This window comes from Rhinopithecus bieti, unplaced genomic scaffold (genome assembly GCF_001698545.2).
Source record: "Rhinopithecus bieti isolate Rb0 unplaced genomic scaffold, ASM169854v2 scaffold_7212, whole genome shotgun sequence".
NCBI lineage: Eukaryota > Metazoa > Chordata > Mammalia > Primates > Cercopithecidae > Rhinopithecus > Rhinopithecus bieti.
Genome location: NW_016806198.1, coordinates 2,926,228 through 2,937,676, shown reverse-complemented (window position 1 = coordinate 2,937,676; position 11,449 = coordinate 2,926,228). Strand labels below are relative to the sequence as shown.

The 11,449-nt window shown below is 38.5% G+C and overlaps 1 pseudogene across 1 annotated transcript; it reads right to left on the bottom strand.

Moving 5' to 3' along the window:
- Positions 1-230: 230 nt before the first annotated feature.
- Positions 231-1,149, bottom strand: LOC108531619 (polypyrimidine tract-binding protein 1 pseudogene; annotated as a pseudogene). The gene has a single exon (XR_001886226.1). The product of XR_001886226.1 is annotated as a polypyrimidine tract-binding protein 1 pseudogene (transcript).
- Between the last annotated feature and the right edge of the window lie 10,300 nt (positions 1,150-11,449).

Below are 11,449 nucleotides of genomic sequence, written 5' to 3'. Positions count from 1 at the left end.
AGGCCCCACCAAGGCACGGCCCCGAGGGTCTGGCCCCGGGTGTGGAGGGCTGGGAACTCCCGCTGACACAGTCACCAAGAGCCTGAGTTATCCCCGTCACCGCAGGGTTAGCAAGGTGAACTAGATTTAATTTTTTTAAAAACAGGTAAACTGATTTATCTTTAAAAAAATAAAATCTCTGGTCTGTTAAGGTCACTTCAGCTGCTTTTTAAAGTGGCTTTTTTCTGGAATGATGGAATTTATCGCCAGCGGGCCCGGCCATGGGGGCCTGTGCCCCTAGATGGTGGACTTGGAAAAGGAGACCCGCAGGTGGTGGTTCTCCGCGAGGTCATGGTTGTGCAGGTCAATGAGGGCCTGGACCGCCTCCTCCACAGAGCCCATCTGGATCAGCGCCATCTTGCGGTCCTTCTGGAAAAACTTGAATCCTTTGACGACACCCCCATTGCTGGAGAACAGAACCTTGAGATCCTCCTCACAGACGGAGGGTGGGATGTTGGAAAAAGTGCAGCGCGGCTGAGGGCGGGAATATGTTCTGGAAGTTCTTGGAGCCCGGCTTGTTGAAGAGGTGCAGGGGTGAGTTGCCATAGTCCTTGGTCAGGCCCTGGTTCTCCTGGCCCTCGCGGGGCAGCTGCACGTTCTGGTGCTTCGAGAGTGTGATGCGGATGGGCTTCCCGTGCAGTTTGTGCCCATTCAGGTGGCTCATGGCCAGCTGGGCCTGGTTGCCCTCGGCCATCTGCACCAGGGCGTTCTCCTTCTTATTGAACAGGATCTTCACGCGCTGCACGTCGCCGTAGACGCCCAAAAGAATAAAGAGGCTTTGGGGTGTGACTCTCTCTGGGTTGAGGTTGCTGACCAGCAATACAGAATTTCCTGTCCCCGCCAGGCCCGGGATGGCGATCCGGCCTGCCGCTGCAGCTGCTGCCGCCGCCGAGGGGATAGCCGGGGGGCCAGGGCTCTGTGGACGTTGGGAACGGAAAGGCCTGCAGCTTGAGGAATGGCAAAGGTGGGAAGGAAACCAGCTCCTGCATACGGAGAGGCTGAGATTATACCAGGTGCACCCAAGGCCGCGGCCATGGTCAGGTCCAGCGAGGGCTGGCTGTCCCCGGAGGGCAGGTCTGATTTAGGTGTGATTTCTCCCATTTGCTTCATTTGCTGAATTATTCTTGTATAAGTAATTTTATTTTCTGTAAACCTATCTTCACTAGTGGTTTGTTTGTCTTGTGGTTTTTGTTCAAGTCTAAGATTGCTGTAGAGGAGTCTTATATGATGGTTTCACATATGCCTCTGACAGCTTTTTATAGATATTCTAGACCAGGACCATTTTTATCAGTTTCTTAGCTTGAAATTCCTCTAGTACTCATAGCAGATTTAGGTTCTAATTTCTCACAAGTGATTTCTTTCTTTTCATTCCTTTTCACTCATAACCAGATGACCAGCTTACTCTATTGGTGTTCCCAAGCACCAAGATAACCTTTCCTGTCCCCTGACTTCATGAGGGAGCCCAGGTCTTCCTCCTTGACATGTGAGTACTTTATCTCCTGTCCTTGTTAGGCATTCACATTCCAGGCTCTAAAGACCTTCAGGTCAGAAATACTTGTGATCTATTAAGCTTTAGTTACTTGTCAGGGTACTGGCACCTAAAGATTTTCTTGCTTTCTTTGAGATATCTTCTGTGGATCCCATATTTTCTAACTCATCATTTCCATGTGTTTGAGAGGTGGAGGAGGCTATCTATATCTGTGTGGCATATTACATTGACCTACAACTGTGTCTTATTGCAGAAAAATGTTTCCATCTTTGAGGGAAACTTGAATGTTAAATAGAAAGGATTGTTTTAAGATTACATATTTTTCACTATGGAAAAGACTGAAACTGAAATACCTGTGACAGGTTTCAGGTGAGGTGTATCCAGTCAATCTCCAAACCTCTTGATGACTTCCTGAGAGTGGAAATGAAATAACTATTGATAAGTCTGCTGGCATTAAATTAATGCAGTCAACAGAGATGAGAATGCATGGCCTTGTCTATGAGATGTACAACTTTGATTGTTTCTATGCATGATCACAACAGTGAATTCCAACACCTTCATACTAAGAGAAGATTAAGTAAAGGTATTATTTCTCTTTTACCAGTGGCAAAGCATCAAAGGAAGAAGTTATCCTGAGCAAAATGTGTTAAGGAACTGACACATGTGGTTTGATAAGTTCAGGGAGGCAAACTTAGGCATTGTATAGTCTGCTTGGGCCACCATAACAGAAATTTATTATTTTCACTGCTCTGGAGGATAGAAGTCCAAGATTAAGGTTCTGGACACTTCAATTGCTTGTGAGGGCTCTCTTCTTAGCTTGTAGATGTCTGTCTTCTTCTTGTATCTTCACACAGAATTTCCTCATTGCATTCATGAGCAAAGATGGAGAGAGAGAGAGAGAGCTCTCTGATGTCTCTTCTTACAAGGACACTAGTCCCATTGAATCAAAATCCCACTCTTATGACCTCATTTAACCTCAATTACTTCCTTACTCCAAGTACAGCCACACTGGAGGTTAAGGCTTTAATATATAGTTCTTTTTTTTGAGATAGAGTCTTGCTTTGTCACCCAGGCTGGATAAGATAAAAATAAAATAAAATAAAATGAACCAAGAGTGTCTACTTGTAATAGCTTGGCATTTTGACAGTGGCCTCGTAATGCTTCTCCTAATTCAGGCCCATGTATTAATAGACTCTAGCTGGATAGGAAAGTTTTCAACATGGAGAAAAGGGGCACTAATGAAAGAGTGGTAGATTGCACTGAAGACCTATTTTAAGTACTTCTCAATTCTGTGCAGGATGAGCTTCTTCCCCAGGTCTATGGTCTCTTGTCCCCGCATGGGTGCTATTCTTGTGCTCTTGTTTAGGAATGGTCATGATCAGGACAGGAGCATTCATACACATTCAGTGCTTAGATAGAGTTTCTGTGAGAAGGGGAACTGTGTTCTGGGGTGTCCATTAAGGGCACAGAGAAACAACAAACCCCAGGAGGAGTCCTCTCCTGAGAACAAGTATCCAAAAAATACACAACTGTGCTGGGTGGAGAATAATAACTCTGGAACCACTAATTCTACTACAGGCAGAAAGAGCTTTCTGGTTTAGATGGGCTTGTGTTGACCAGGGAGTGAGGAAGAGAGAGGCTAAAGGCCAGGGAGGATGTGCTTCCTTCCTCCTTCTAATTGTTTAGGCAGTTACTACACACACACACACCATGGTCTACAGTAGGTGTTTGCCAAGAGTGAACTGTCCACATATGCACATGGGGAAAAGCAATGTAGATATAGTAGCCTTTCTACATTTATTTATGTATTATATTGTACAGAACATGCATACCATATGCTATGCTAGATGTTTGTAGCAAATAAGATTTTGAGATAGGCAGCTTATATTTGAATGCTTTGAGTATTACTAGCAGTATATCCTTCGGTGAATTAGTATCTTGGCTAAGCGCTGCTTTTCTCATCTCATATATACCTTTCAGCATTATTGTAAGAACTGGCAACAAGGTAAGCGGCTTAACACAGTTACTAGTTTTAGAGTACTTGCTCAATAAATGGTAACAGCAGTAAGAATTGTTGTTTTGGTTGTTCTCTCATTGGGAAGACATACTAACCATTTAGATAAAGATATAAAATTCTGTATTTGATCAAGACCCTGCTGGCTGGGAAGTTGTTTCTACTGGTTCAGAGTAGAGAACAGTTGAAATGTGATCACTTATCTTAAAAGTTTCCACACGATTTCCAACAGGAGGGATCATCATTCATTTAATTTTTTGGCAAATATTTAATAGTTTTCTTTGTGCTAGACACTGTACTAAGTATGGGGATAAAATGGTGAGCAAGGTAGATATGTTTCTGCCTTCATGGAGTTTATATTATAGGAGACTTCCCTCACCCCACATCTTGTATCCTTTTTAGGGCTATATAGGAAACATTCTTTGGATTATATTAGAACAACAATATCCTTTGAGATGTCCATTTATAGACCTTATACTCCAAACAGATCTCTCTATCTGAGTGTTTTTGGAAGTAAATGCTTGTTGCATTTGGGAATTCTAGTTAATCCCAAACAGACCACAGGCCATGAACACACCATGGCAAATTCAGGCAAGGAAATCTCCTACAACTTCAGGAACCTGGGCATTTCCGACATGTTCTGGAAGGATTTGAAAACCACTTAATATAGATATCCTGTAAAATTCCACTCTACTGGGTTCTTTGTTTACTCAGTTTTTATAGAAGCATGTTCTTCTATCTATAAAGCAAGAGTCACAGCCAAGAAAAGGAGCAACTCCCTAGCTACTCACCCCTGTCTGTCCTCTACTCCTTTCCTAAATACCTTTTGGCTTTTTTTTCTTTTCACTTTTAGCATTTTACTATGAAAAAGCTGAAGCTACAGCATAGGTGAAAGAATTATAAACACCTGTATACCCTCCCCCTCAAGTCTACTAACATTGAACTATATTTGCTTTATCGTTAATCTATCCATCTATTTATCCCTCTATTAATTCATCTTTTCTTTATTGTATTGCAAAGTAAATTGCAGACATCAGTATGCTTTCCTTTAAATATTTCAGCATGCATAACATTAAGTAGAGTTTTGTATTTACTGTAATTTCTTCTTTTAATGTAAAATTTAGTAACAAGAAAATGCATAAATCTTAAGTGTATATTTGCTGATTTTGACAACTCATTCAGCCTTATAACTCAATCCACTTTAAGAATATAAGATAGTACCAGCAAGACCAGCAAGCTATTTTATGCCCTTCACAATCAGTCACTGCCAACTCCCTCCCTCACCAAAGCAACCACAGTTCTGATTTTTTTCTAACTTATATTAGCTTTCCCAGTTTTTGAACTGTGTATAAATGAAACCATATAGCATATACTGTTTGTATGTGAGGCTTTAAAAAACTCACCACAATGAATGTTTTTAAGATTCATCTGTACTGTCAATAATTTATTTGTTTTTATTACTGAGTAGTATTCCACCTTACAAATATGCCACAGTTTGTTTCTCCGTTTTCTTCTTGGTTGATAATGTTAGTCAAATATCCTGTATCTTTACTTATATTGACTTGTTCTATCAAGTACTAAGGAATAACTGTTAAAATTTCCACTTATAATTATGATTTTATTTCTTCCTTTAATTTTACCAATTTTTGCTGTATAATTGTAAAACTGTTACTAGACACATAGGCATTTAAAATTTCTCTTGTCTTCTTGATGGAGTGACCATTTTATTGTTATGAAGTATCTTTCTTTACATCTAATAATACTCCTTATCTTGAAGTGTACTTTGCCTCATATTAATATATTCACACTATCTTTATGATTAATGTTTATACATTTTCTTTTCATTAACGTATGAATATTATTTTATTCAAAGAGTTTCTCTTGTAAAGAGTATATAGTTGGGCCTAATTTAAATCCATCTGATAGTCTCTGCCTTTATTTGAAGGGTTTAGTTAATTTATGTTTAATATAATTATTGATATGGTTAGTGTTCTGGTTATCTATTTCTTCATAAAAAATTATTCCAAAGGCTAATGGTGTATCAGGAATAGATCAGGAATTCAGACAGGGCACAGTGGCAATGGCTGCTCTTTGCTCCATGGTTGCTTCCAAGTTTTGGCATTCTGAAAAAAATTAGGTAAATATCTGTGTGCAGACTTTTGTGTGGATATAAAATTTCAATGCATTTGGATAAATACAAAGAAATGCAATTGCTGGATCACATGGTTAGAGTATGTTTACCTATGTAAGAAAGTGCCAAACTGTCTTCCAAAGTGTCTGTACCATTTTACATTTCCACCAGCAATAAATGAGAGTTCCTGTTGCTCTACATTCTCACTAGTATTTGGTGGTGTTAGTAGATTTTGGCCAGTCTCATAGGTATGTAATAATATCTCATTGGTGTCCCTAGTGACAAATGATTTGAACATCTTTTTCTTTGCCTTCTTGCCATCTGTATATCTTCTTTGGTGAGGTGTTTGTTCGGGCCTTCTGCCCATTTTAAAATAGATTTCTTTTTCTTTTTGTTAAGTCTTAAGAGTTCTTTGTGTATTTTGGATAACAATCCTTTATCCGATGTGTCTTTTGCAAAGATTTTCTTCCATTCTATGGATTGTCTGTTCACTTTCCTTAACAGTATCTTTTGTAGAACAAAAGCTTTACATTTTATAGAAGTCCAACTTATCAATTATTTCTTTCATAGATAATGTCTTTGGTGTTGAATTTAAAAAGTCATCACTGTACCCAAGGACATACAGATTTTCTCTTGTGTAATCTTCTAGGAATTTTGTAGTTTTGCATTTTATATTTAAGTCTGTGATCCATTTTGAATTTTTTTATGATAAAGGTTATCTTTGCTCCATTTGCCTTTGCTCTTTTGTCAAAGATCAGTTGACTATATTTATGTGGATCTCTTTATGAGCTTTCTATTCTGTTCCATTGTTCTACTTGTCTGTTCTTTCACCGATAGCACACCGCCTTGACTATTGTAGCTTTATAGTAAATCTTGATGTCAGGTAATGTCAGTCCTCCAACATAGTTTTCTCCTGTAATATTGAGTTGGTTTTTCTGGGTCTTCTGATCCTCCACATACACTTTACAATCAGTTTGTCAATATCTACAAAATAACTTGCTGGGATTTTGATTGTGACTATATTCGATTTACAGATCAAGTTGGAAATAACTGACATCGTGGTAATATTGAGTATTCCTATTCATTTGCATGGAATAGCTCTTCATTTATTTAGTTTTTTGATATATTTCATTAGAGTTTTCCTCATATAAATGTTGAACACATTTTTTAATATTTATACCTAAGTATATTTTTTAATGATAATGTAAATGGGGATATGTTCTTAATTTCAAATTCCACATGTTTATTACTGATATATATTGGATTTTTGTATATTAGCTTTGTATCCTACAACTTCTTCTAATTGCCTACTAATTCTAAGATTTTGCTGATTCTTCTGGATTTTCTATATATACAATCATGTCATTTGTGAATAAAGACAATTTTATTTCTTCCTTCCCATGCTATATAAGTTTTATTTTCTTTTCTTGTTTTATTGCATTAGCTAGGAGTTCTAGCACAATGTTGAAAAGCAGAGATGGAGGGGAGAGGACATCCTTGGCTTGTTCCTGATCTTAGCAGGAAAGCTACAAGTTTCTTACCATTAAGTATAATGTTAGCTGTAGGTTTTTTTAGATGTTCTTTATCAAGTTAAGAAAAGAAAATTTTCCTCCGTTATTGGTTTGCTGAGAATGCTTTATCATGAATGGGAATTGGATTTTTCAAATGCTTTTTTTCTGTATCTATTTATATGATCAATCATGTGACTTTTCATCTTTGGCTGGTTGATGTGATGGATTACATTAATTAATTTTCAAATGTTGAGCCAGCCTTGCATTCCTGGGACAAATCCCACTTGATCATGATGTATACTTCTTTTTATACCTGATTGGATTTGACTTGCTAATATTTTGTTGAGGATTTTTGCATTTATGTTCATGAGCAATATTGGTCTGCAGGGTTTTTTTTTCTTGTAATGTCTTTGTCTGGTTTTGGTATTACGGTAATGATAAAACCTCAGCAAGTTAGTCTCTGGTAAAATAATTTCTCCTGAGGGCAAGCCTTGTTACGAAGAATAGAATGTTCTGACATATTACAAAATAACTCCTTTTCCCCTCCCTGCTGCCAGAGCATAGGGGATTTTTTTCCCCAATATTCATTGTTTTTCCCCAATATTCAGTATTCACTTGTATGAGTTTGACTTCCAGGAGATCTACTGAGGAGGAGTAGATCCCCTCTCTATTCAGGTAGATCTGCTGGAGATCAAACTCATAAAAGTGTGGGAGTCTTCCTGTGACTGGTTTCCCCCAGAATTTTTAACTCTCAGAGTTTTTTTGCACTGAGTTTCCAGCAACTGATTGATAACAATTTAGGTTTTTCTACTTCAGTACTTGTACCCAAGGTAGTTTCTGCTCATGAATTTTTGCTTTAGTAAGCTGTGGTTCTCTGTATTTGCCTGTCTCTTCAATTTTCAGGGCATTGTGTTGCCTTGTGACCTCATTTCTCTGATGGATCTAAGAAAGGTTGTTTACTTAACAGTTTGTCCAGCTTTTTACCTGTTAGGACAGAATGGTGACTTCAAAGTTCCTCACATAATTCACAGGAAACTGGAAGTTCATTAGTCATTTCTCTCTCTCTCTTTTTTTTCTCTTTCTGCATGCCCAAGTTTCTATCTGGTATTATTTATCTTTAGTCTAAACATTTTTCTTAAACATTTGTGGCAGTGTAGGTCGGTTCGTAGTAAATTCTCTCAGCCTTTCATTTGAAAATGTTTTTATTTTACCTCGATTTTGAAGAATTTTTCTTAGGTGGATATAGAATTTTATGGCAACAGTTTTATTTCCTTTAAATACTATTCCATTGTCTTCTGATATGTTTTCTGTCTTGCATAGATTCTAATAAGAAATTAGCCATCACTGGACTGGGAGTAGTGGCTCATGCCTATAATCTCAGCTCTTCGGGAGGCCGAGGCGGGTGGGTCATTTGAAGTCAGGAGCTTGAGACCAGCCTGACCAACATGGTGAAACCCCATCTCTACTAAAAATACAAAAAATTAGTGGGGTGTGGTGGTGCAGAACTGTAATCTCAGCTACTGTGGAGGTTTAGCAAGAGAATCACTTGAACCTGTGATTGCACCATTGCACTCCAGCCTGGGTGACAGAGTGGGACTCCACCTCAAATTAAAGAAAGAAAGAAAGAAAGAAAGAAAGAAAGAAAGAAGAAAGAAAGAAGGAAGGAAGGAAGGAAGGAAGGAAGGAAGGAAGGAAGGAAGGAAGGAAGGGAAGGAAAAAGGAAAGAAGGAAGGAAAGAAAGAAAGAAAGAAAGAAAGAAAGAAAGAAAGAAAGAAAGAAAAGAAAGAAAGAAAAGAAAGAAAGAAAGAAAGAAAGAAAGAAATTAGCCGTCATTCATATCATTGTTCCTGCTATATATGTTTTTATTTTTTTGGCTGCTTTTAAGATGTTCTCTTTCTGTTTATGTTTGATCAATTTGGCTGTCATTTGTCTAGGAGTGGCTTTCTCTGTATTTATTTTGCATGAGACTTGTTGAACTTCTTAGAGCCATGTGTTCATGTTTTCATCCAATTTGTAAAGTTCCAGTCATTATTTCTTGAAGCATTGTTTTTGCCTGATTCTCTCTCTCTCTTTCCCTTCTAAGACTGTAATTACACGTATGTTACAAACTTGATATTAAAAGAAAGAAGAAAACTATATTGTAGTAAGGTTGGTTTCTTTCAGCTGGATCCAATCTGCTTTGCAAAATTCCTGCAAGCAAGAACAGCATCTTGCTCACACTAATCTATAGGACACCTCAAAGTATACTCCTTGTGAAAGAAAACTGCTTTCTGGAGGTGTCCTCTATACTGGTGGAGGGTAGAGCCTGGAAAACATGGAAAAGCAAAGAAGTTGACAACGTCAAGGACATAACAGTGCCTCAGATATTTTCTCAGGTCAGTAGCAGTCACTTTCCATATTCAGCCTAAAAGAGAGGCTATGTGAGGAAGGTGAATTTGGAATATAAATGCAAAGAAGTTATATATATACACATACACACACACATAAGTTATATATATACACACACACACATAAGTTATATATATATATACACACACACACATACATTTTTTTCAGTGGGTCACACGAAAATTCAAGAACGACACTGTTCTTCTGAAAGTGATTTCAGGGTTCCATGCATCTTATTGGCATTTGGATACACAGTTAAGCAGTAGTGTGCTGGTAAGAGGGTCCTTTGGGGGAAAATTTGTGGCACTTGCTGAGTTTCATGATGCAAATAGTGCCACCATGGCCAATTACAAGCTCCACCATGACATCACTGAGCATGGCTGGAAACAGCCATGAAGAGTCAGTTCTCTTGAGCCAGTGCAAGCTGACTCCAGCACGCCGAGCTGCAGGATTGTGTTTAGGGCTAATAGCTATTGGCAAATTCAACACTTGTTGAAAATAGACATCATCGAGTTCTAGAATCCACTGCCTGTTGCTCTATGGCCTTCATTTTGGTCATTGTTTCTCCAGCTTTTTGAAGCAGCTCAGTACATCTCACCACTGTGGACCCCAGACCCTTTGACTTAATGAAGACTGATGTCTTCATTAAATTTTGAAAAGGAATGCTTGAACATTTTATTACCTGGTTGCTGGTGTCTCGTACTCTCTGTTCCATTGCCCATCTCCCCCACCTCCTGTGACACATTCCTGAAAGTGCTCCAGGAAAAAAATGTTACAGACTTGGCAGATCAGCCTTTTTCTGATTGTGCAATGTCCTTCCTGAGAAACCCCATTCTCCAAAGGCAGTCATTCTGAAACAAGAGCTAGAAATGGAGGTCCAGGCCACCCCCTGGGATGGCAGAATAAGAGACCAAGTGGTAGTGGACTGGGACAGACCAAATCTATAGGAAATGGCATCCATGTGTGTCTCACCAGTTTTATGGATGTAGAATAACTGTCAAAGAGTTCATTGGAAGGAAGAAAGGGACAAAATACTTCACTTTCATTTAGATTATATTTTGCCCCTTACAAAGCGACTTCATAAACATTATCTCATTTGCTCATCACAAGAGACTGATGAGACACACTAATATTGTGAATATAATAAATTAATAATGTAACATATGATTATTGTGTATTAAGAATTAGAATATAAGTATTTAATATATAAAATAATATATTAATATGTGATTATACATGTGACTACATATATGTAAATATATGTGATATATAGTATATGTAAGATAACACAATAAATGTTAATAATATAATAAATATTAATATTTATTTTCTGTCTACAGATGAAGACACTGAGACTTGGGGAAAATAAGTGATTTGGTTAGGGTAACACATGTGTTCATGACAGGGGAGGAACTTGAAGTCTATCTGATTCTAGTCTAAAGCTCTCTCCATATCAGACTGATGCATGTGTGGGTGTATGTGGTGATTCAAGAGGGTTTCTATCAGTCCTGATTACTTAATCACACTAGGTGGATTACAAATTACCAAAACTTTCAAACCAGGTAGAAATTATGCTACTCTTAAGAAGCTTCAGGGGGGCGTGCCCAAATTGGCCGAATAGGAAGAGCGCCAGCCTCCAGCTCCCAGCGTGAGTGACACAGAAGATGGGTGCTTTCTGCATTTCAACTGAGGTACTGGGTTCATCTCACTGGGGCATGTCGGACAGTTGATGCTGGTCTGCAGGTGCAGCCTGACCAGCAAGAGCTGAAGCAGGGCGAGGCATCACCTCACCTGGGAAGCGCAAAGGGGAAGGGAATTCCTTTTCCTAGCCAAAGGAAATTGAAATACACAACACCTGGAAAATAAGGTAACTCCCA